This window comes from Pantherophis guttatus, chromosome 5 (genome assembly GCF_059756535.1).
Source record: "Pantherophis guttatus breed Tessera chromosome 5, ASM5975653v1, whole genome shotgun sequence".
Taxonomy (NCBI): domain Eukaryota; kingdom Metazoa; phylum Chordata; class Lepidosauria; order Squamata; family Colubridae; genus Pantherophis; species Pantherophis guttatus.
Window position 1 is genome coordinate 48,416,289 of NC_142067.1, and position 24,284 is coordinate 48,440,572.

Genomic DNA, 24,284 nt, shown 5'->3' on the forward strand with positions numbered 1-24,284 from the left:
CAACCTTTTCAGCTGAAAAAATGCTTTTAAAAGTAAAAAAAAAAAAGCCTCTGATGATCACGCGGCTCAGCACGGATCGTGATGATCGCGTGGCTCAGATGGGATCGTCAAAGGCTTTTAAAAGAAAAAAAATCCTTTTTTTCTTTTAAATGCCTCTGACGATCCCAGCTGAGTTGCCTGATTGGCAGAGGCTTTTTAAAAAAGCCTCTGCCAATCAGGCAACTCAGCTGGGATTGTCAGAGCCTTTTGAAAGCATTTTTTTACAACCTCTTCACCGAAGAGGTTGTAGAAAAAATGGTTTTAAAAGTTTTTTTAAAAATGGCCACGCCCACCCAGTCACATTATCCCTCACCACCAAGCCACACCCACAGAACCGGTAGTAACAAATTTTAGATTTCACCACTACACTGTGTTATACATACATACATATATGTAATTGATTGCATTCCAGCTTCTGTTAAAATATATTGCTCTAGTTGAGTTCAGGGCAAGGGACATGACTGGATTAGAAATCCAATCAAAAGTAATCTTGAACTCTAAAGTCAAAAATGCACATCTCACGTACTGTACATATGCTCATTGTATTAGTTCTCAAATTGTTTCATGTAGTTCAGTTTTATTGCTCAGGCATTGGAAGAGGAACTGATGAGATAAAACATTAATTTTGTTTCTTTTGTTACCTGTTCACACTCATATGGGTCTACAGTATATCTACATCTGTCTTTCTTTTTGCACCTTTTCTATTCCTCATGTATTTTAAAGCTGCTCTTATTATTTTTCTGAACAGCTCTTGAGATGTTCTAGACAGAATATGTCTTCGCTTATATTAACATTCACTTAAAGCTCCACTGCCATGGTAATGTAGGACTTGACAGATCCTTAACTATTGCAATCCCCCCTGTCTTTCTTACATCTGTTTCTTTGTTGCTCAAGCATTTTTCTTTTAATCTCATTTCTCATTCTCACTTCTCGACTTTTCATTCTGCTCTTGCACTTACTGATTGAGAATAAAAAAGGCTGGAAGCATTAAAGAAGATATTGCAGGAAGAAATATATTTCATGTGAAGATCCATATGAAATGTAACTTAAAAAAAATGTCTCCATTCTATTTTTCTTTCTGCCTTAGGGTGTTTTGTTCTTTTCACTTAAAAATAATAACAGAACTTGTTCAGATTTTTTTTCAAATATACATCTGCACCATTAAGTTATAAATGTGTACAATCTTGTCAAAAAGAAGCAGAAGAAATCTGCTTGATTAACATAAAAACATATACTAATAGTTTCATATACATTAATAATAAATCTATATATAGAGGACAAACTTTATAAGAACAAGTTCCAGCACTTATAAGCCTTATACTCGGATTCTTATCCAGATAGAGAAACAAATTAATTTTGGAGGTTTAAAAGTTAAATTGATTGTCAAGGAGGCATTCATTTTTAAATTTATTTTTGATAAGAAAATAAAGAAAAAACCAAAATATTAAACATTAACTTGTAAAGATTGAAGTATTGCAATAATTATTGCATACCAATTCAAAACCACAGGAAAAAAAAAAGATCAGTACTATTGTTCTATAAAATTGACTTTAAAATAATATTCTAAAGCAAAAAAAGATTAATCAATTTGTATGTCTATGGAGATTCTCATTCAACCAGATAATGGTTGTCCCAAGACTGCTTTTCCAAAAGGCAACTGGACTTTCTTGTTTCTTTTCCTTGAAATCATTTCTCTTTTCATCCAATAAGCTTCTTCAGTCTTCTTCAGAGGGAAAAAAAACCCAAGAAAATTGTTCCTTCTTTCAAGGACAAAAAAAAAAAGAATGTCCAGTCATACTGACCGAGAGAGATACTACATTTTTCGTTTTTCCTATATAAATTTTTTCAAATACAAAAAATATACGGTATAATAAGCAGATGGAACTGTGTTCAAGAATCTATTAAAACTGTCATTCCTGCAAGCTTTAACTGGATGAAATGATGCATCATACAGCAACAATTTTTGAACCAAGGTACTTCAAATGTGATAATTTATGGAATTTCTCCAAAATCTGAAAATCATGTCTGTTGTGGAATTGAATTTTGGCAAAAAACATTTTATGATTCTCACAGACTGAGAATCTCCACAGAATTTTATGATCTAAAAATTATCATAAAGCAGTTTAAGGCATAATTTAAAATTAAGCATTAAAATCAAACATTTTCTCTGCTGATATTTGTGCTATATGGTTCAACATGGGCTGCAATACATCTCTGAATGTATTGCAACTATTCCAGTGAAGGCGTTACATTAGAACTTCAGTCATTGTTGAAGGCACTGAGGAAGCTGGTATGGATATACCTCTGAAAGGATGATCTAAAATATCAGAGGTTGTCTAGTCTGTCCTAAAGTAGGATTATAAATCATGTATGAATCACTATGACCTACATCATGTCCAATAATAACTTAGTAAATACAATGTGAGCCCCATTGATCTTGCACCAAATAGAAATGGATATGCAGTTCTTTCCACCCATCTATTCTTGAACATGGTAATGTACATGTTAACTGTAGGTATAATATATGATTGATATTGATTATTGATTTGTGATATAATGGCCCATGTTAAAAAACATAGGCTTGGTCATGATGTCATATCAAACATTTGTCACCTTGGCAGTCTTGGGACAGGCTGTGTGAACACATGTGTGTGTATGCAATATTACATATTAAATGCAGCATAAATTCTGCATTCAATCCCAACCGTACTTACTGTCTCATAAATTTAATATAAAAGTCTACAAACTGCACTAATTATCTGTTTGGAGAAAAATATGCTGGAAAGACTCTTCATGAATACATATGTGCATCATTCTTAATTTCCCTAACTCTCAGGATTTGACTCCTGCTACCTCTGAATGTTCTAAGCACTGGTTCTGATAATCTCACTGGGCAACTAAAAAGAAAATGCTACAATACTGTCTTCCCAGCATTTTCTCTGGGGCAGCAGCTGAGATAGAAGTTAATTATCTCAAGATCCATAGCATCATGGGAACATTGTGCTTTACAACCAAAATTAAGTCACACTGAAGAATTCCCAGCTTAAGTCAGTACATATTTTATGTGTTATAGCTATGATTGAGTGGAAACAAATGTTGATGCAGAGTAGCTCTTATTTCTTATAAATTTTCCCATTCCAGCAGTAGCAAGACATCACATGGTTTGTAGTAACTTTCCCCCACAACTTTAATATATAGCTTATGGGGAAAGAAGGTGTTCAGGAAAGAGGAAAGAGGGAAGAAAAAAAAAAAAACCTCAGAAAAATGTAGATATAAATCTTTATCAACCCCAGTCAATCCCTACATTGCCTTTTATTCAAAAATCAAGCGTGATATCCTCTGCATAATAACCATTGCATATATCTAAGAATAATAACCACTGTGTCAAGCTTCTGTCGTCGATAACCCCCCTCAGCTGGCTCCCATAGTTCGGCCCAGCGGTCGGCCCACGATCCCAGTATCAGATCGAAGTGTCGAGTGGATCACGACACACTGTATACAAAATAACTTTTGAGCTTACATATATAAATTATATGTAGTAACACTCCTGGTTTTTTTCTCATTTTGCAGACATATTCTCAAATCCATTATGAAGACATACCTGCAAGAGCAAATGTGTGGTTTCCATAGGAGTAGAAAAACACAGGGCTGTTTCACCATTTGATCTGAAGACAATTCAATCAAATTTCCAAATTAAACTGACTTTCCAATAATTCAATAGAATTATTGGATCAGATCACAATTTGACCTGGAAAGATCTGCACCTCTTCCTCCAGAAAACATCCCTCTTCCTCCAGAAAACACATATAAATTAGATAAATTTGAATGATCTGGAGTTGGAAGTTCTACTTTTCTCTGTTTTTGTGTTCCATTGAAGATAGCTCATAAACATTAGCATGATCATAGATTTAAGGTTGCATTTGTTTGTATTTCATTTGAAACATTTCTACCATCAAATGCAGTGCTTCAAATTGTTAATGCTATATTTGTACAATTTGTTTTTGTAGGTTTTTTTCCCATATTTTTTTTATTATTAACATATAAAAAAAAAGAAATTAACATACATAACATACATGAATCATAATATATAATATATAGCAATATACAGAATACAAACAATCAATGAGTGCTCCCCCACCCCTCGGGATCATTCCTGCTCTCAGAATATTAAAGCTGCTTCTGGTGGTGGTATCCCTCTTCCTCCAGAAAACACATATATTAGGAACTGTATTGAATTCGTTTACCTTCATTATGCCCCTCCTTACTTTAATATTGCAAGTCAATTTATCATTTATGGCAATATCCCATACTTCCTTATACCATTCTTCCAAACTATAAACACCTTGTGTCTTCCAGTTCCTAGAAATCATTAACCTTGCTGCGGTCAACAAATTTATTATCAATTCTTTAGTCTCTTTTTTACATTTTATATCTTCCAATAGTGAGAGTAATGCTACTTTTGGTTTCTCTTCTACCTTTATTCCTACAATTTCTTCTATCTCCTTAAACACCATCTTCCACAATTTTTGCACAAATTTACAATCCCGCCACATATGTAAATACGTTCCTTTTTCCCCACAACCTCTCCAACAGTTATCTGAATAGTGCTGATTCATATTGCTTAATCTAACCGGAGTTAAGTACCACCTCCATACCATTTTGTAGTAATTCTCTTTTACTCTTACTGACATATTTCTCAACACTCTTTGTTGCCAAATTCTGTCCCAACTCGGTTGCCCTATTTGTATCTTCAAATCGGTTTCCCATACCATCTTTCCTAAATTTCCCCTCTCTCTTCCTCCAACAATATTTTATAGATTCCACTCATTAAGCCTTTTATCCCTTTATTTTCTTCCTTTACAGTTTGATTTTTTTCAATTAATTCCTCAAACCTCGTTAACTCTCTACACTCTCCATTTTCTCTTATCCAATTTTTAGTCCATTGTTCCACTTGGCTATAATTTAACCAAGACAACCATTTTCCTCCTAGAACCTCTTCCAATTCCCCACATGTCCTCATTCCTCCTAACCATTCCCTTAATTTCATTTTATTTTTCTCTTTTAAAATTTCATTCACTTTATTCTTCAAATTCCCTGGGAACTTTTCCAAAACTACTACCGGTGATAATGGAGAGTTCTTCGGAAGCAACCTCCCTTTATATTTACTCCAAATTTCCCAGTGAAACTTCAGGAGAGGATTGCTTATGCTGTCAGCCCATTTCTTTCTATCTTCCATAAATATATTTTCCAACTTCCATTCTAATTTGGTTTTAATATTAGATTTATCTTCCAACCATTCCAATTCCCCTATTCCTAAAATTGCCTCTATAACATGTCTAAGCCTGTTAGCGACATAATATAATTTAATATTTGGGAGTCCTAAACCCTCTTTTTTTTGGCTTAGATACCACTTATTTTTATTTATCCTCGCTTTCTTATTCCCATTACAATAGTTGTTCAGTATATTCTGCCAACTCTTTAACTCTAATTCTGATATTTTTATTGGTAGGATCCTAAAAGCAAAATTGATCTTTGCTAAAATCTTCATTTTTACTAAGGCAATTCTTCCAAACCATGATAAATTCAGCCTTTTATATTTATTCAAATTTTCCAAAATCTCCTTCTTTAAGCTGCCTAGATTTTCCTTTTCTAACTTCTCCAATTTTTTTGTAATTCTAACTCCCAGGTATTTAATATGATCTTTAATTCTCATTTTGCTTTGCTTCCCTTCCCAATCCTTCTCTTCCCTTTTAGTGTAATTAAACAGCATCAATTCAGATTTTGACCAATTTATTCTTAATTCAGTTATTTCTTCAAATTCTTTTAGATGCCATCCAATTCTTTCCATCTTATCCACTATATTCTTAACTGTTAACAATGTATCATCAGCAAACATATTTAGTTTTATTTTACCTATCCCTTCTATCTCCCGTCATCTCTTAATGCGTTGGCCAATAGTTCCATAACCAATACAAATAGGACAGGTGAGAGTGGGCACCCTTGCCTTGTTCCTCTGGCGAGTTGTATCTTGTCTGTAACTCCATCATTCACTACCACTAAGGCAGAGTTCCGAGAATATAATTGATCTATTACACCTTTAAATTTATTTCCAAACCCCATTTTGTCTATTACCATCTTTAATGATTGCCAGCTCACACAATCGAAGGCCTTAAAGATATCTAACACTTATATCCCCGCTTTAAGCTTTAGATTTTTGATCTCGTGAATTACATTTAACACTCTTCCAACTAAATTATGCATTTGACGGCCCATTACAAATCCACATTGATCTTCCCTTATATAATTACCTATAAAATTATTCATTCTTCTTGCTAAAATAGTTGAAAAAATTTTTGCATCTTGATTTATTAATGATATTGGTCTGTACGAGTCAGGGAGTGTCGGATCCTTATCTGGTTTAAGTATTAATATTATTAACGACTGCTCCCATGATTCTGGAATCTTTTCCCCTTCTAATATTGCATTATACAGCTTTAATAATTTCGGTACTAATAATGTTTTAAATGTTTTATAGAATTCTGTTCCTAATCCGTCTACCCCAGGTGATTTACCCACCTTTAAACTTTCAATTACTTCTGCAATTTCCCTTTGTGATATACTCCTTTCCATTAATTCTTTATGCTCCGTTTCCACACCCCTTTTTATATATTTCCCAATATAAGCTTCCATTCTATCTTTCTTAACCTCCTTACCCTTGTACAACTCTTGATAAAATTCCTGGAATATTTTTAACTTTCCTTTCATTGTACTACAATAATTCCCCAATTTATCTTTCACTATACCTATTGAATTTTTAGCTTTCTCCTTTTGTATGAGCCTGGCTAAAAATCTTAGAATTTTTATTGCTATTTTCAAAAAATTCTCTTTTCATGTATATTAAATTATTCTGAACTTCCTCTAAATTTTTATTCTCTAATTCTTTTTTTTTTAGCTTGTAGTTCTATTAATTTCTGTTTATTTCTTGTATGCCAGTACTCTTTTTCCAATTTCTTAATCTGTTCCTCTAATTTTTCCGTAATGCAATTTCTTGCCTTTTAACACTACAGGCTTCCCTAATACATATTCCCCGTGTCACCGCCTTCATGGTGTCCCACACCATTCTTGTTGCTATTTCTCCTTTTTCATTAATTTCCCACAATTCTGATATCTCCTTTTGCATTTTCTCAACCACTTTCTCATTTTTAAGAATCCTTGTAGTCACCTTCCATCTAATCGCTTCTCTATAGTCTTTTTTTACCATAAAGTCTAAACTAACCACCGCGTGATCTGTTACTTTAATTACTCCCACTTCCATTCTACACAACTTAGTTGCCATATCCCTAGAAACGAAAACATAATCAATTCTAGAATAGGATTTATAGGTTGGGGAATAATATGTGAAACCGGGCTCCCTACCTTTAAGAAAATGCCACCCATCCACATAATCTTTTTCTTTTATTAATTTATTTAAAATGGTGATATTATTCCTCCTTTCAGCACTTGTGGGATTGGTCCTGTCCAATCTATTATTCATAACCATATTAAAATCTCCACCTAAAATAACATGTCCTTCTTTAAATTCTTCTATTACTTTAAACAATTCTAAAAAAAATTCTCTATGTCCCGCATTTGGGGCATAAACATTAACCAATGTGTATTTTGTACTTTCAATTTGACCTGTAATCATAATAAATCTACCATGCCCATCTTTTTTTATACTCTCCATAATAAATCCAGTTTTTTTAGAAATCAGTATGGCCACCCCATTTTTTTTGAAGTCCCCAGTGACTTTTCATAATGGAGTGACCACTTCAAACGCACTTCATTTACTCCCTCCTTATCCTGGTGAGTTCCCTGAAAGAAAATGATGTCAGATCTTTCCTTGTTTAACAATTGTTCGATTCTCCTCCTTTTCACTACTGCCCCCAAACCTTTGACATTGAGTGTTGTAATTCTTATAGTTTTATCCATATTCAGCACATACAAATTATTTACGATCCCTTGTGCACTTTAACTTAAACCAACATATAAGAAAACACAAAACGACCTCAACTAAATAACCCTCATAACCTACCCCCCTTCTCCACCCCCAACCCCCAAATCTCCCCAAACTCTTTCCCCCCCCACTAAATCCCCAGTAGCCTAATGCTCCAGCCATTCCCTTAAAGGAGGGGGGAGATGAAGCCCACAGTCCAGAACCAGCAAGCCTTCTAGTATTAATATTTTACAGATTTATCATCTCAGTCTTGTTGATTTCACTTCCCACTTGCCGTGGCTCCTCTTCCTCCACCATTTGCACTTTTAGGAACAGCATCGTCCTGCAATTCGAGCCCCAGACTTTTAAGTAGCTCAATGCCTTGCTCCAAAGAGGTAATCCTATATTGTTTCCCATCATACATAAACCTCATAAATACTGGGTATCCCCATGCCTGACAGCCTGATGAGCCGGTAAGAGTTTTTCCCGGCTCCGGAAAAGTGGGCCGATAAAATTTATCATCTAACTAAAATGGACAGAAAGTTGTGAAGGTCTGTTTATGATTATCTGGGCCAACAGCGGAGGAAAAAAGAGTTTTTTGGGACAGTGAAAAACCGATAAAGAGTGTTTGAAGTGTGGGGCCTAATCGCTATTGTTGGAATGCCACAGAAGAATGTTTGGAATTGTTTTTAGACAGCAGTTAGCTTCAAGGAGTGATTAATAACTTTACAACCTCACACGGTTAAGCAGCCCGTTTTATTACGGGCAAAAAAGAAAAAAAGAAACCACCTGCTGAAAGCAGAAGGTTTATTTGATTGTTGCTTTGAAGATTTATGCCACCAAAAAAACAAAAAGGTGTTAGCAAATATAAGTGGCAACGTATCCATCCTTCAAATCACACCGCGGCATGATTAAAAAGACAATCTCTGCGTGAATCGGAGCAAGAGAGCTCAGAAAGTGAAACAATAATGGCAGCAAAAACTGGCTCACAGCCAGCAACAGTTGATGAACTCAGAGAAATGCTGACTAGCACTAAAGAGGCGATATTCAAACGAATGGATGATTATGCAGAAAAAGTTGACAAGCGCATGGACCAATTAGCTATAAATATTAGTCATAATGATAAACAGATTAAGCTTCTTAGAGTGGAAACTGACCAATTAGGGAAACAAATGAGGCAGTTGGAAGAAAAGCACTCTCTGGAGTTTGATGAGCATGAGAAAAGGCTGATTTCTCTGGAAGATCAAAGCAGAAGATCATCAATACGAATTCGAAATTTACCAGAGATGACAGGAGAGGACTTGAGGAAATTGATCCCACGATGGTTTAAAGAAATAATCCCTAACTTGGCCATGGGAGAAGAGGACATTGAATGCGTCCACAGAGTGGGCGCTTTCAGAGCTGGATTTCACCCCAGAGACATTTTGGTAAAATTTTCTAATTATTATAAAAAAGAGCAGCTGATGATGAAACTGTTTTTGTAGTTTTTAAATATCTTTACTAATCTAAGCTGATAACTATAGGTTGTCTGTATAGTTTCACTCATTTTAGAATATGTCATTGTATGCCAAATTAGAAGACTGTTTCCTTTATTTATATGCTAAAGGAGAGTCTTAAAAACAAGGACTAAGTGAAAAAAGCCACTGTTTATTGAGAACAAGAGGAAAAATAGCTGTATTTGTCACTGCGTTATTTTATTTGCCAGCTGAGCTCATTATTTCTGGACTGTCAGACTCTCCGTAGCTTTGCCAACTTCTTATCAGTAAGCTACGTGTTTTCCGCATCCACCCACATTCCTTCACTTGCTCTTCACACACTCTTTCCTTTTTTCTCTTTCCAGCAAGGTCCGGCTGAAAGATAGCTGGCCCGAATTACTTTCAAAAATGTAACAATTAACTTTTCTTAGTTAGTGAGATGTTTTATTTTCTTTATAACAAATAAATGAGTTTTATTAGAAACCTTCCTTCGCGTTTTCTTTATCAGAATAGTGCAACAAGGATAAGCCTCGATTCATCTACTCTAAACCAGGGTAATTAGTCCCAGAGCCAAACATGGGATTAATAAATGCCCTGACAGTATTTAGGTATTGTATTTGCAATTACCAGTTCTTTCTCTAATGCTGCTCAATATAAAATATAATGATAAAACCATGGAGCTGAAGAAATGGAGACATCAGAACTCAATCCTAAAAGATGCTGCAGATGCAAGTTATTATGTATTTCCCTCTTGAAATTTGAAAAAGGAAATACCTTTTTATGCATGTAATCTTCACAGTGTGCAATACATGCAAACCATTTTTCTCCTAAGTAGTTTATGTATCACCTTGAAATTAGGACATGTGTTCTTTATCACTTCTTCCATGGGTTATATTTTGCTGTTGATATCTCCCCCAGCATAAACTCTCTCCCTTCGGGAGTTTCTATTCTGCGGTCAATTTATATTTAAATCCCTCCTCTTACCACTGACACAGCTCCAAAGTTCTCCTTATTTAAAATATAACATTCACACTCAGTTGACCTATGTAATGAAGCAATCCCTGCCATTGACATGTGAATGTATGTATTTATAAAACCAGGACAAAGATGAATGTAATGTTTTATAGAGACGCACAGAGACTTTTCTATATTGAAAAATGAGAGATGAGTTCAGGCTTCATTACTAACCAGACAAAAAATTATGTAAGCTACACAACACCCAACCTGAGATTACCCATGAATCAATATCAAAGACAGAATGAAGATTAGATGCACCAAGGCAAGCTAGAAGAAACCATTCAAAAGAATTAAGATAACCTTTAGCCATAGCCCCACATTTAGAAATTCTACATTGAAATGGGCTGTACTTTGAGGAATAACCCTGCTATAAAATAATAACATTGACTCTCTTATTTAGTTACTTATTTATTTATTCTCTCACTCTACCAGGTTCTTCTGGCTACAGAACTCCAAGTATCTTTCCTGTGCTTAGCTTTATAAGAACTTGCTGTCTCCTGTTTCATTACTATTCTATGCATATACTTTGAATCCCAGTATACCTTTCATTTTCCTTTAAGGGTAAATTATCTTCCCAAGAAGAAATTAGGTCTAAATTGAACAACTCTTTTTCATTTACATTCTAAATCAGGGTGTCAAACTCACATTGTCACGGCATCATCATGTGACATATCGGGACTTTTTTCCCCTTTGCTAAACCAGTGTGGGCATGGCCAACGCGTCACACATCCAGCCCCCCATGGGCTGCAAATTTTACAGCCCTGTTCTAAGCTTTCTGAATGTTTTGCTTTGAACCCTGTTTTCATACTTAAACAGTACTGGTGAACCATTTCAAAATAAGTAACTATCAGAGTCTATGAACACCAGCTGAATAAGCCTCTTCCTTTTCCCTGGCATTGTATGCCTTTACCAGAATAAAATTAATTATAAACATAGTCTCTCTCTCTCCCCCTCTCTCTCCCTCTCCCTCTCCCACTGACATGTACCCAACTGATCTCACAAAGACCCTTAACATATTATCCCCCAGATAATAACCTTAATACTGATAAACTTCTTAAATACAGCAATATAAAAGACACTGCATAGCACTCTAATCAGAATTAAACAGCTAACTGCTTTGAAAGATATCAGTAGCTAAGTATTGATCAAATTTGATTGTTAAATATGCAGATAATTCTGTGAATAAGGTTGAAGTTAGAGTATTTTAGAATATAATTTTACATTGTTTTATTTTTCATTGTCTATAACTGATAAGCATTACATGTATTAATTCTTATCAGTTATAGACAATGAAAAATAAAACAATGCAAAATTATATTCTTAAGTACGCTAACTTCATCAACCTTATTCACAGAATTATCTGCATATTTAACAACCAAATAACCAATCAGTTATGTAAGTAGTAGTAGCTTTGAGTCAGTCTTTTTAAAGATGGCATGGTCTCTTTAAACAGAAGTTAAAAAGAGAGAAGTCTTGCCTTTTTAACAGAAAAATGGGGAGAGGGTTTCCTCTTAAGTTATCATACATACATAGATCACTTCTGATGCTGAGTTTGGCATAAAAATATCAGTACAAAATGCCAGAGTATTAATTGCTTGTCAGTAGTGCCTTAGAGCCTTAGAGTGTTGCTTTAGAGTTTTCAGATGGATTTTCTGACAAAACTTTACCCTTTTGCCTCTATAATAATTGGATGAATTAATATAAAAAGCATGTGATGGCTTTTTGAACACAGAAAAATTTGACACAGGTATTGAAGGGAATGGCTGAGTGCTGAGCATTTACAAACCCTTTGGCCTTGGCTGTAGTTGAACATTACAAAATGAAGCTTATTTATTTTACCTATGTATTTGGACCTGAAGCTACTGCATGACAATTTTTCTATCATCCAACTATTTAAGTGAATATTTTAAGTCATATGCCTCCAATATATGGTTAGATCTTAGTCTCTTTTGTCTTAAACCCAGATGATTTTAATTACAATAAGCATTATCTATTTTAATCTACATTTCTATGATATATTTAAACATTTTATAGTATACAGGGAAGGTCACTCATCCAATATGATAAACCAGAAATTTAAAATAACTTTCTACTATGGGACATTCAAATGGTTGACTATCTATTGGATAAGAGATGAGATCAATAAGTTTAATTTCTGGACTGAAATTTGCTTTTGGAGCAAAGTTCACCATAACCTGCAGATTAGATATACAGCTTCTGCCCTTTCTGTTCCTTGACCCATCACTTATTGCAAAATCCCATTTATTCTTCTTGGAACTTAGATGCATTTTTTTCAACTTCTCAGTTTGTTTCCAAAAAGCAGAATAATGTAGGAAGGAGAATGTCTTCTTGCTTCTTTTGCTCAGTTGACCTAAGGGGAACAGAAATGTATCTACAGAATTCCATTATGGAGTTGCTAGGAAGAAAGAGTTATACTCTGAGAGGTCACTTGCTATATTCCAGGCAATGAAATAAGGAACACATTTCTTAGTTTAGCAGAGATGTCAAACAAGCTGCTTTTATTCTTATTCTCCACAATTTTTTCATGCATGGTGACTGCAAATGGAAACAACTAACAAGTTGTAGTTATTTCTCTAAAATGTCAGTGAAGCTTGCCACCCAGATAATCCTCAGCGTAGCAAGCCAAGCTCATTATTTAAGCAAAGGACAAAATATTATGAACAAAGAAATACTTACACACAAATGTGTGTCCCACTGCCTGAATTCTATGTGCATCCCAAGACCCTGAAATTGCACTAACAATATTTGATGGCCCAATAACTATTAAGACTTGAAATCAGAAGAAAAGTTTGAAAAAGCAAATTGTTTTGATTTTCATCCTCCACCAAAAATGGGAAGAGAAAAAAAACCCTGAAAAATAATCTTGTGCCAAAAACCAACAGCGCAATCTTTGATCATTTTTGCCTCTACTTCCCAATTCTATCCTTAAATTCCACACAAAATATGGGGGAAAATCTGACATTAAAAAAAGGCAAATTATCTTTGTGGCTTTCGCGAGCCAACTCTAATATTAGGAACCTGAGTTGTGGTCTTAGACCCCAAACAGTGTCCATCCCTCTTGTAAACTATAAAATTAAAATTATGACATATTAGCAATTTTGCAATCAGTATTTTTCCCCAATAGTTGAAGCCATAGTATGTGTTGCTATAGAAACTGGGTTGGGAGGGAAAGAGATATATACTAGTGATTCTGTAGTAGGTAAAGTGAGGCATGTGTGTCACAAAAACCACTACTCGCCTACTACATTCCTCCCTAAGATTTCACAATCCCTTTACTTGAGTTCCAGGCTGTTAAGGTGTGATTGTTCTTCCAGGTGATCCCCTTCCATTTGAGGTAGAAATTATGTTGTAACCAACTGCTCATAAACTGGGAGATGCTTCTCCTAACCTGGAATCTGGAGAGTACACAACAGGAATTTATCCTTTTCTATGAATAAGCTTTAAAATAAATTTATTTTCCTCTTTTGACCACTGTAGAAACTTAATTTAAATATTTTATTTAAGTTAAAATAAAATGCAGTATATATAGGAGTGCACTTGAGAAACTTGCTGTAAAAGATTATGGAGATAATTGAATAATAAAAGCACAGAATAAGTGAAGCAAACAAAGTAAAACTTTGCTATAAAAACTGATGCATCTATATATAATTGGCTGACATACTAAGTGAGCCCTCGCTTTTTTTTTTACTAAAGTAATTACTATATATATTTTTCTAATGTTAAGTTTTTTTAAAAAACAGGAAATTGTACTGGAAATAGACAGAATTGTTTGATTTATGCCACAAAGATGGAGTGGATTCTTAAAATCATCCAACAACCATTTTAATCAGAATGATCTGTTCCTAATCTGGTCCTTCAGGTCATTCAATGATTCATCGTTGCTATAATAAAATCTATCCACTTTGCTATTGGTTTTCTTGCTCATTTTCTTTCCAGCTATTCCAGCATTATGGAGTTTTCAAGACAGTTGGGTCTTCACAAAATGTGTTCAAACTACAATGGTATGAACCTAGTGATTTGAGCCTACAGTGAGGACTGTGGGTTGATTTGTTTAATGAGTCATTTGTTTGTTTTCTTGGCTATCAATGGCATTGTAAGGATTCTCCTCCAACAACAAAGTTCAAGTTATCAATACTCTTCTTTATTTTGCATCTTCAAAATCCAGTCTCTCTTATTAATTTGGACATGGTGTATTATCTATTAAACAAGAAAAGAATCTTAATCCTGAAAGTGGGGAAAATCCGATAAAATTGCTTTATGGTAGGAAGAGATGAGAAAACCTCAGACTGAAATATGACTTCCTATGTATTTTCAATGTACTGTGTAAGTGATGAATTCAGACTTCAAGTAAGAATATTTAGTACTTCAATTTGTATTTTTATAAGGATGAGAAAAAGAATAGAAGAGAGATATCTAAATAAGAGGACTTTAGGAGAAAAATATGACTGTGATATTTTTTGACTCTGGTCTACCTACTACTGAAATCATTCCAATGTATAACTAATATATGACTTCTGACATTAGTCCAAACGTAGATGGCTTTCACAAAAGCTGCGCTGCCCCTGATTTCAAAACTGAAAGTTTCTAATTTAGAGCAACCCAAGGAATTGCATAATATTCCAAGAAATAAGTTAGCTTCCTTATTTTTCAAACAAAAGCAAAGAAATATTATTAGTTATTATTAAATAATTATAGAAATATTAAATCATAAATTGAAACATTACTTAATTATGGATTATAGGAGTGGTGCAGTGCCCTAGAGGTGGAGGTCTCGCCTCACAATCAGGAGGCTGTGAGTTCAATCCTAGGTAGAGGCAGATATTTCTCTCTCTGGGCACAATGAGAATATATCTGCTAAACAAAACTCTGCATTGGCGACAGGAAGGGCATCCAGCCACTAAACACTCTGCTAGCTCCATTCAGTTGCCCAGACTCCACCCCACAAGGGATTATAGGGTCATTAAAAAAAGATGATGATGATGATGATGATTTAATTATGGATTATAGAGAAGAGATGGTAAACCTGTGCCCCTTCAAGAACTTTGGGCTATGTTAGTTGACATTGCTGACAGTTATATTGCAGCCAAAAAAGGCTGATAATTAGTGTTTTCTCTTTCTGAATCATCCTATTTCTGGATGGATATTTCAAATTATTTCATTCACTGTAAAAGCACAGTCAGTTGTTCTTTCTCCTAAAGTTTCTAATTATGGAAATAAGAAAAATACTGATGATGCATTTCCAGCTATTATTACTTCAACCATTGAGCAAGATTATTTTTTTAAAAAAAATACATAGTTTATGTAAATAAAACAAAAGTAATACAGAATATTTTAAGAAATGTACATCTAAAAATGCAAATAATGCTGTCACGTGCTATGGTTACATTGCTACAATATTGATTATGTGGTACTAAATAAATGGATTTCTCATGAATGAAAGTAAATATTCTGTTCCATGTTGCAGGATCCAATCTGGGTCAGTCACCGGGATCAGAGATTTAATTTACCAAGTATTCTGATAGAGAGAAGTTCCCTGAAGATGGGCTCCAGCACAAGTCTGAAAGCTCAGAAAACTAAACCTCTGGTCTCAGTGACTAACCCAGATTGGATCCTGCAAATGGGTTTCCTCTGATGGTTCTGTTTGAATGCCATACTTTTCCAGATTCTGGAAGTTCAGGACTAACATTACATTCTTGCATTCACAGCTCACAAAACTAGGTGCTAAATAATTATTTAGAATTTTAGCTATTGCAATAATTATGACACTATTGTTGTGAGGGTTTTCTGAATCTTTCTTCTCTGTCACTGCCTGTGGCCTGAATCATTCCTCCCTCAGATATTTATACAGCTCCTAACAGTCCATTAAAAATCTGACTTTTGCCCCAGACCTTAATTTAGGGTAGGTATAGATTTTTGTCTGTGGAATTGGATGGCGATCTATTCAAATTCATTTCAATTGAGATGTATATTGCATCAAATTTCTAGATAATTCTATTCTATTATTAGACTTAATCTACTTTACCTTCGCCTTTTTTTTTCAGAGTAGAAGGGAACACTTCCAAGCAATGAAAGCATTCTAGTCATCAATTACTTTTAGTTTCCAAAGTCTCTCCACAGTGTAGGACCTAGTGGATTCTTATAGCTTTATCAGATCTGACAACAATTTGTATAATCACTAAATGACATCATACAAAATCTATAACCTTTCAGTGCCAACTAGTGGTTGTCTCCAAAACTTTACAGACCAGATTTAATAGCCCTATATTCTTGGAATTAAGAGTTTGCTAGAAACAGGCACTTGCATTGCAACATGTCTTTTCCCAGTTTTTAGATGAACAAAGAAGATCAGATGGAGCAAGAATATGATAGGCGTCAAGAAAGATATCTACAACCTCATGTGTTGCTCCAGGATCTGATTTTCTCCATTGTTGTGAGACATCAGCAACATTATATCTTTTGTACATTCCTGTTAATTTTCATAACAGAGAATAGAAAAAGTCTATTTCCTTATTGTTTTTGTAGGAAAAACATATCCACATTTTATACATTACAAGGCAACACAAATAATTGTTTTAATAGTACCTTTGCAGAAAACAAACCTGTGGATATGGATTTTCATTTTTTTCTAATTTCCTTAGAAATTGCAGTGTTGTTTAATGTTGTGTTCTTAGTTTTCTTTTTAGTTTCCCAGTGCTTCTTGCATTCAAGAGTGCTATACACTTCTAACAGTACTTGAAACACACACAATTCTGAATATGATAATATAAAAATGATATATTGTCATCAACAAAATATAAACAAGTCATTATTCCTGCAGAGATACTTAAATTTAAAATTGCCTCTTGTTTTCTATCCAGTACAAATTTTAATGCAAAAAAAGTACTATACAGGATTCTATCCTCTTTTTTTTTTTGCAAGATTAAAAATCCTTTTACTGTTTTCAGTGACCACACTATAATGTAAAGTATTTAATCCAACAATATAACATTCTACCGCTTCTCTGCATCTAGAAAGGCTTTTTATTTTACCCATAAAAAGTTTTGCCCAGCAGTAAGTTTCGTACGCCTATCAATTAAAATTGCTTATTTTGGTGCCTTATGCTTTTTCTCCCTCTCCTTCCACCAAATGTGTTGGGTTGAGGTTATGGTTATCAATTGGTTGTTGACAATTACCACTGTGAATTTATGTACCCATGCCATAAGCACAGCAGGATATCACACCAATTAATTTCATATTTGGTAAGCAAAATTGTTTCAGACAGCAGATTGTAATGATAGTGATGGGCAAAGAAAGGAACAAGGGTTTCCAGATATGGAAAATGTGAGTTTACATAATAGTGTTATTTATTATATCAGAATAAGTGTAGCCTTCATTTTTGCTTTTCACTGAAGCTGTGAGTGCAAGGTAAGAGAAGACTAAACCTCGGTATGCTTCATTCAGTAATGTTTCTATAACATTCAGAGCCTAATACTCTTTTCATTTACTCCTTTAATACATGAGGATCTGAAGTCCCTGCCATATTATGTGGATTTCTATTTGCATAATTGTTTTTCACATCATACTTTAGTTACAGATTATAATTAGTACTTATATTACAATGTCTACTAAACCTGCTCTCTTTAAATCTAGATTATATATGTCTTTCTTGATTTATCTGTCTTTGGCTGCATTTGATTCATTACTAGCTTTTCTGCTTCCTGCATCAGTGCTTTTAAAAAAATGAACAAATATATTCTCATCCATCTGCAGCTGCCAGATTCAATAGGTACAGTTATATACATTCCATTACTTTGTACATTCTTCCACGTAGCTGTTAAATATTACAAACTCAGAAAAAAGGAAACCTAGTTCAGCATCAAACTTAGCTAAATACACAGGCATTCCAGCTAAGCCCTTGAAAAATTCCTGAATAAATAAATCTATTATTTTTTTCATTGTTTCATATTAAAACCTTTAAATAGAATCTTGAATTTCATCTAACTTTTTAGTGAGGATTGAAGTTCAAAAGAATTTTGAAACATTTCCACCCATCTATCTCATAAAACTGAACCAAGCCTGTTAGACTGAAATAATATACTTTTTTATTTGGCAACCAGATAAAACCTCTGAAAGTTTACTTTCTGACCAGATTTTCCTTCTGATAAAATGTGTACTATTTCCAACTGTATGTATATAATATATACTGATCTCAAATGTATCTGCTGCTATCGAATAGGATTTTTTAAAAGCTGTTTGTTGTTTTCATTCATTAAGTCTGTTTTATTTCTGAGTTAAACAGTTTACAAAGTTATAAATACAGGATTCCCTGGGTTTATTTAAAGCCATTTATCAGCATGAGGTTACTTTTAACCAGGTTCAAACTATTTAAGCTACTGTATGTTGTTTGATGGTGGCAAATGTACGATGTGCCTGTCAAGGTTAAGCCCAATGTAGTCCTCTCAGAGACAGCAAATGCTGCCATCCTTCAACATGTAGTTTAACAGTCCAGGGATACTTACATAGGCAATACAAGTTACATAGATTTATTTTTAGAAATTACATTGAGAACTATTACTAACCACTCAGAAATTAGGTTAAATCTAGAAAATACTTTTTTTTAAGGATCGTATTTATGAGGTAGTAGACCTTTTCAGAAACAACAAAAGGCTTTGGCTGAATATGGTCAGATTTAGTAGTATTTAGGTAGAAAGCCCCAAAGAAATTCCAGGATTATGAATTGGAATGGAACACTATTTCTTTAGGCAGAGGCCTAAAAAATACCATTTACAAAATTTGAAACTCCTTGTGCCTGACAATGGTGTCCAGCAATGTGTTCCATTCAAGCAGCCCAATTGGCTGCAGTAGCTGGCATATCCCTTTCTCTCTAGCAGATTGTCACTGCCAGGCTATGATTTTGTCCTGAGCTGCTGGGCTGCTATGTTCTCTGCTGGTTGGCAGTTGCTGGTTTTTGTATAATTTGTGGCTAACCAAATGATATCCTGTAAAGCCAATCAACTGTCCTCAAACTTAGAAGCCCTTACTTCTCCTAATGTGCCTCCTTTCTGCTTCAGCATAAACTGGGTCAAGTGTGTCCCCTCACTTTCCCATTGCCCATAGCACTTCAAAGCTTCCTTTGTCTTCTTTCATATTTAGTTGGCTAGTGATTTCAGTTCCAGCTGAGGACATTTAGTACTTGATTTTTATGAATTTCTTTCTTGTTATATGGATTCCATGGACCTACAGAGTCTACAAGAACAAAGGAAAGAAATATATTCTTTTTCCTATTGGTCTGAATACTACAGCAGCAGAGCTATGAAGGTTCCATAGGAACAAAGACAAAGCAGAAAAGAAAGGGTCTGCATTCTGTCATAAGAGATGAATATTTAGAATAGAATTTCTGAAGTTAGCATAATAAATTAAGTTTCTAAGGAGCAGCCTAAGAAACAAAAACTTGATTTCAAACTATAGTATGAAATCACCCCTAAAAATATTGTGGAATTCAAATGCTATCAGAGGTATATCTATGGGTATGTCCATGTGGTCATCAGAATCTACAGAGGATTTACTCAATTGTTATTTACTTTACTGTTACAACTTTTAAAATATCCGCTGTAATACAGATTTTTTTTAAAAAAAATGGTAAATGTTACTTTTTCTATTACACATATTAAATGTGAACACTTTATGGAAGTTTAGGCCTACTTTGAAATCACAGTAAATCTTATGATTATTCATTTTATTAATTTATATAAAGCTTCAGAAATAAAGCTTTACATTAAGGATATTCATATAGCTTTAGTACAGCTGTCGTATTGTATAAAATATAGTTTTATTCAAACCAGTTTTTAAAATACACAAGTTAATGAACAATATTTTGTGAATTTAGACATGAAATTCAGAAAGATGTAACAGGGAATACTTTGCAGAAATATTATAAATAATGAATAACTTATTTTTATAATATGGCATTTTACAAATACAGATTTCTTTTATTTTTCCACCAAAAATGGCATCAAAGTATCTTTAAAAAACCCCACAAGTTAATATAAATGAAGAATTACAAATATTGGCGGAAGAATCAACAATAGTTATAAAACAATAAAAAGTAGATTTTTTTTAAAAAAGATACAACTTAACCACATTCCTTAGGACAATTTGCAACTTTATGTTGAATGTATTGTATCCTTCCAAAATGAAAATAAGAAAGCTTTTTCAATTTTAATTACCCACAGGAGTCTCTGCAAAGAAACATCTTTGGAGGGAATCTCTTGCAATCAATATGTAATAAAATAGAATCTATACAAAGACATGATGCGGGTGCATTTATGTATCAAAAAAAGTCCAGATGGCAGTTACAACTCTGTTGTTGAAGCCCTGCCCCTTTTTAATTGTGTGATACATATGAAAAAAGGGGAAGAATTTTGATGATATAATTGCGGCTGCTGCCATCTGGACATTTTTATCTACTCCCACAGTTGCACCTAAATCTAAGACATTTTAGACTTTAAGGATTAAAATCTAGCACCTTGAATTGAACTTTGAAAACAACTGACAACTAGTGTAGATCTTTCAGTATAATAAAATAATGTACCGATTGATAATTTAGAAGCCATGTTTTGTAATAATTGACATTTCTGGCATTCTTTAATGTAGCTTTAAATATAGTATTATGTACTGTTATGATATGATATGAGTAAGAACCATTGTAGGTAACAAGGAATACTTGTTGGAGCAACTGTTCCCAACTCTTCCAGCTTGGTGGGCCAGTGCAGGCAGTGGTGTAGGGAGAAAGGATGGTTTCATGCATGTGTGCTGCTTTCACAAATGCAGCTTCGCTTTGCGCGCTCCCCTCCACTTCTGTGGCCTGGTTCTGAATGGGCTGTGATCCTATACCAGGCTGTAGACCAGGGGTTGGAGATCCGTGTGTTGGAGGATATCTACTAAAAATAGTCCCAATTATCCAATCCACTGCTTTAAAGGTAAAGGTAAAGGTTCCTCTTGCACATACGTGCTAGTCATTCCCGACTCTAGGGGATGGTGCTCATCTCCGTTTCTAAGCTGAAGAGCCAGTGCTGTCTGATGTCGATTCTGTGGCCATTTGGCCGGCAAGGCTAAATGCCAAAGGCGCACGGAATGCTGTTACCTTTTCACCCAGGTGGTCCCTATTTTTCTACTTGCATTTTTACATGCTTTCGAACTGCTAGGTTGGCAGAAACTGGGGCAAGTAACTGGAGCTCACTCTGTTACGCGGTGCTAGGGATTTGAACCACCAAACTGCCGACCTTTCTGATCGACAAGGTCAGCATCTTAGTCACTGAGCCACCGCATCCACTGTTTTACTATCACTCATATTCAAAATCACTTTTTAAAAAATCTTATCCATAGTCAAAGAAGACATTAATATTAATTATTGTGTGGAATCAAATTATGGAAGCTAAAATTTAGTTTTAAAAGGCTTCATCACATAGGATCTCAGGTTTACTGTAAAAGTCTGAGTAAAATTTAAACAAAACAAAAAAGTTTGTTTTCAAGACAACATTGGTGATTATAATGATTTTCCTCTCTCCATGTCCTCTTTTTTTCCCCTTTGCCCTGTGATATGCCAAGATATGGCCAAGACACTCATCATTTTCCTGGTATTTTCATACAAACAATTTAACACAAATTCAATTCAGCTTGATATTTTTCAGTTCATACTGTACCTACCACACAGATAGCCAGTGTTTCAATTTATTTTTCCACATTAAATAAATAAATACTTTTCAATTATTATGGGCATGCATTTTCAACTATAGTTAATCAGATAGTTATGAAGTTTGAATGTACAACCTTGGATATAATGCAAACTTTTCAGTTTTAACTGTGTTTTATATTACATTTTGGTGTGCATGAGTGTGTATGTGTGTACATACACATATATTGTATATACACATAAGACATAGTTTTAAATTTCTTCTATAAATCTGTAATAACTATGCATATATGTTTTATAATCTTTCTACTCAAAGATTAAGGAACTAGCCTTTCCTGTTTTAAATTGAACATTTTGCACTGTCTCAGAATTAATCTGCTATTTAAATTCATTATCCTTCATTAGAAAAATTTTAAAATATCAACTTCCAGGTGGCTTAGTAAACTATTGAAACAGTAAATTTAAACTGATTGGGCTGTGATCTGATATATGAGAGAAATCAATTATGCACACTTAAATATATTAAAATAACACGGAGAAACACAAAATATAATCAAATCAGAAGGAAAAAAATGCATGGCTGAATGCAACTTATAATTCCATTGTTCAGTATGCCAAAGAACAGTCAAGTTTAATTCATCTATATATGCTCAAAAGATACTTCTCATTAATGAATCCCTTTTATGGATGGAAGTATTCCCTTCTAATTTAAGTTCTAAAATCTCAGTAAACCATTTCCCCACAATAGTATGTTCATAGGCTATATCATCTAAATAATTAAAACACTCATAAAACCGGCAGTGGAATCCAACTTAAGTCAATCAATGTTAATCATAACAATAGTTATGCCAGAAGCTTTAACAATTAATTTAAAGAAAAGGTCCAGTCATATCAGTTATAACCTATTGAACCTGAAGTGAAAGATGTTTATGAATCATTTATGAATCAATGCCTTGGGAGTAGAGATAAATTCTTGGATGGATTTCAAAGCCTTTAGCTGACAAAAAATGACTTTTAATAAAATAATAGTCATTTTTTCATCTCCTGCTTTGGGTACCATGAGTGTGTGTGTGTGGGGGGGAATGATATGGTTAATATTGGACTTAAAGCTAGACCTTTCTTGGTTGCAGTGTAAGAATGTCAAAGCTTAACATAAAAGTATATTTGAAATTAATGAGATTCGGACACATTGTGCTATGCTGTTTGTAAGTACAATTACCACCTTGATGTTGGTGATAGGATCTTTATGAAAGATCTAAAAAAATTTTTTTTTTATTCTTTGGCTCATGTACTTATTGTTTGCATGATTTGACAACATGCTTTAATGATCATTAAAAGTTAAAAATAAAATAAATCCTGAAATTATTTTACACAAGAAGTTACAAACATCTTAGAAGACTGTTGCTATTATTGATGATACTATGAGCTACCTATCTCTCTATCTCAGATGTTCCATCTTTTTCAGTTTCCATGGAAATTCTTTTCCTCTAAAAAAAAGTATTTTCATTAAAGGCTGGAAGACTCTGCTACTAGCTCATATTTATTTCCAGACTAGTACACACCTTATTCCTCTATCTCCAAGAGAGATTTCTCTTTCTTTTTCTTTTTTCTTTTTTAAAAGTCCTCAGTTTCCACATCTTGTTCTGGAGGGCTTGTGGGTAATTTATTCATGCCTATATGAAGATGTTGGCTTTAATTCAAATGTTCAAATTCAAATGTTGGTTTGTTTATAAAATTGGAGAATGGAAGAGATATTTATCTATAATGTAGTTTAGACATATGATTCATTGGGGACTCAAAAACTTTATGCTATAAAGGTTGGACTTCATTTTAGTTTGAATCAGTTACATGTATTTCCATGTAACTTTCATAACACAAAATTGTTATGAAAAGAATAAACATTTTAAAAGTCATAAATTATAACAAGGATAAAATTTAGTACACTCATGCTTTAAGAATTATTTAAAGAATTTTTAAGCAAAGAATTATTCTTTCATTTAGGTAAATAATTTGAAAGTTGAAAAAAATGAACTAAGAAAAATTATCCAGTGTTCATAAAAATGAATATATAAGTAGTATTTATCTC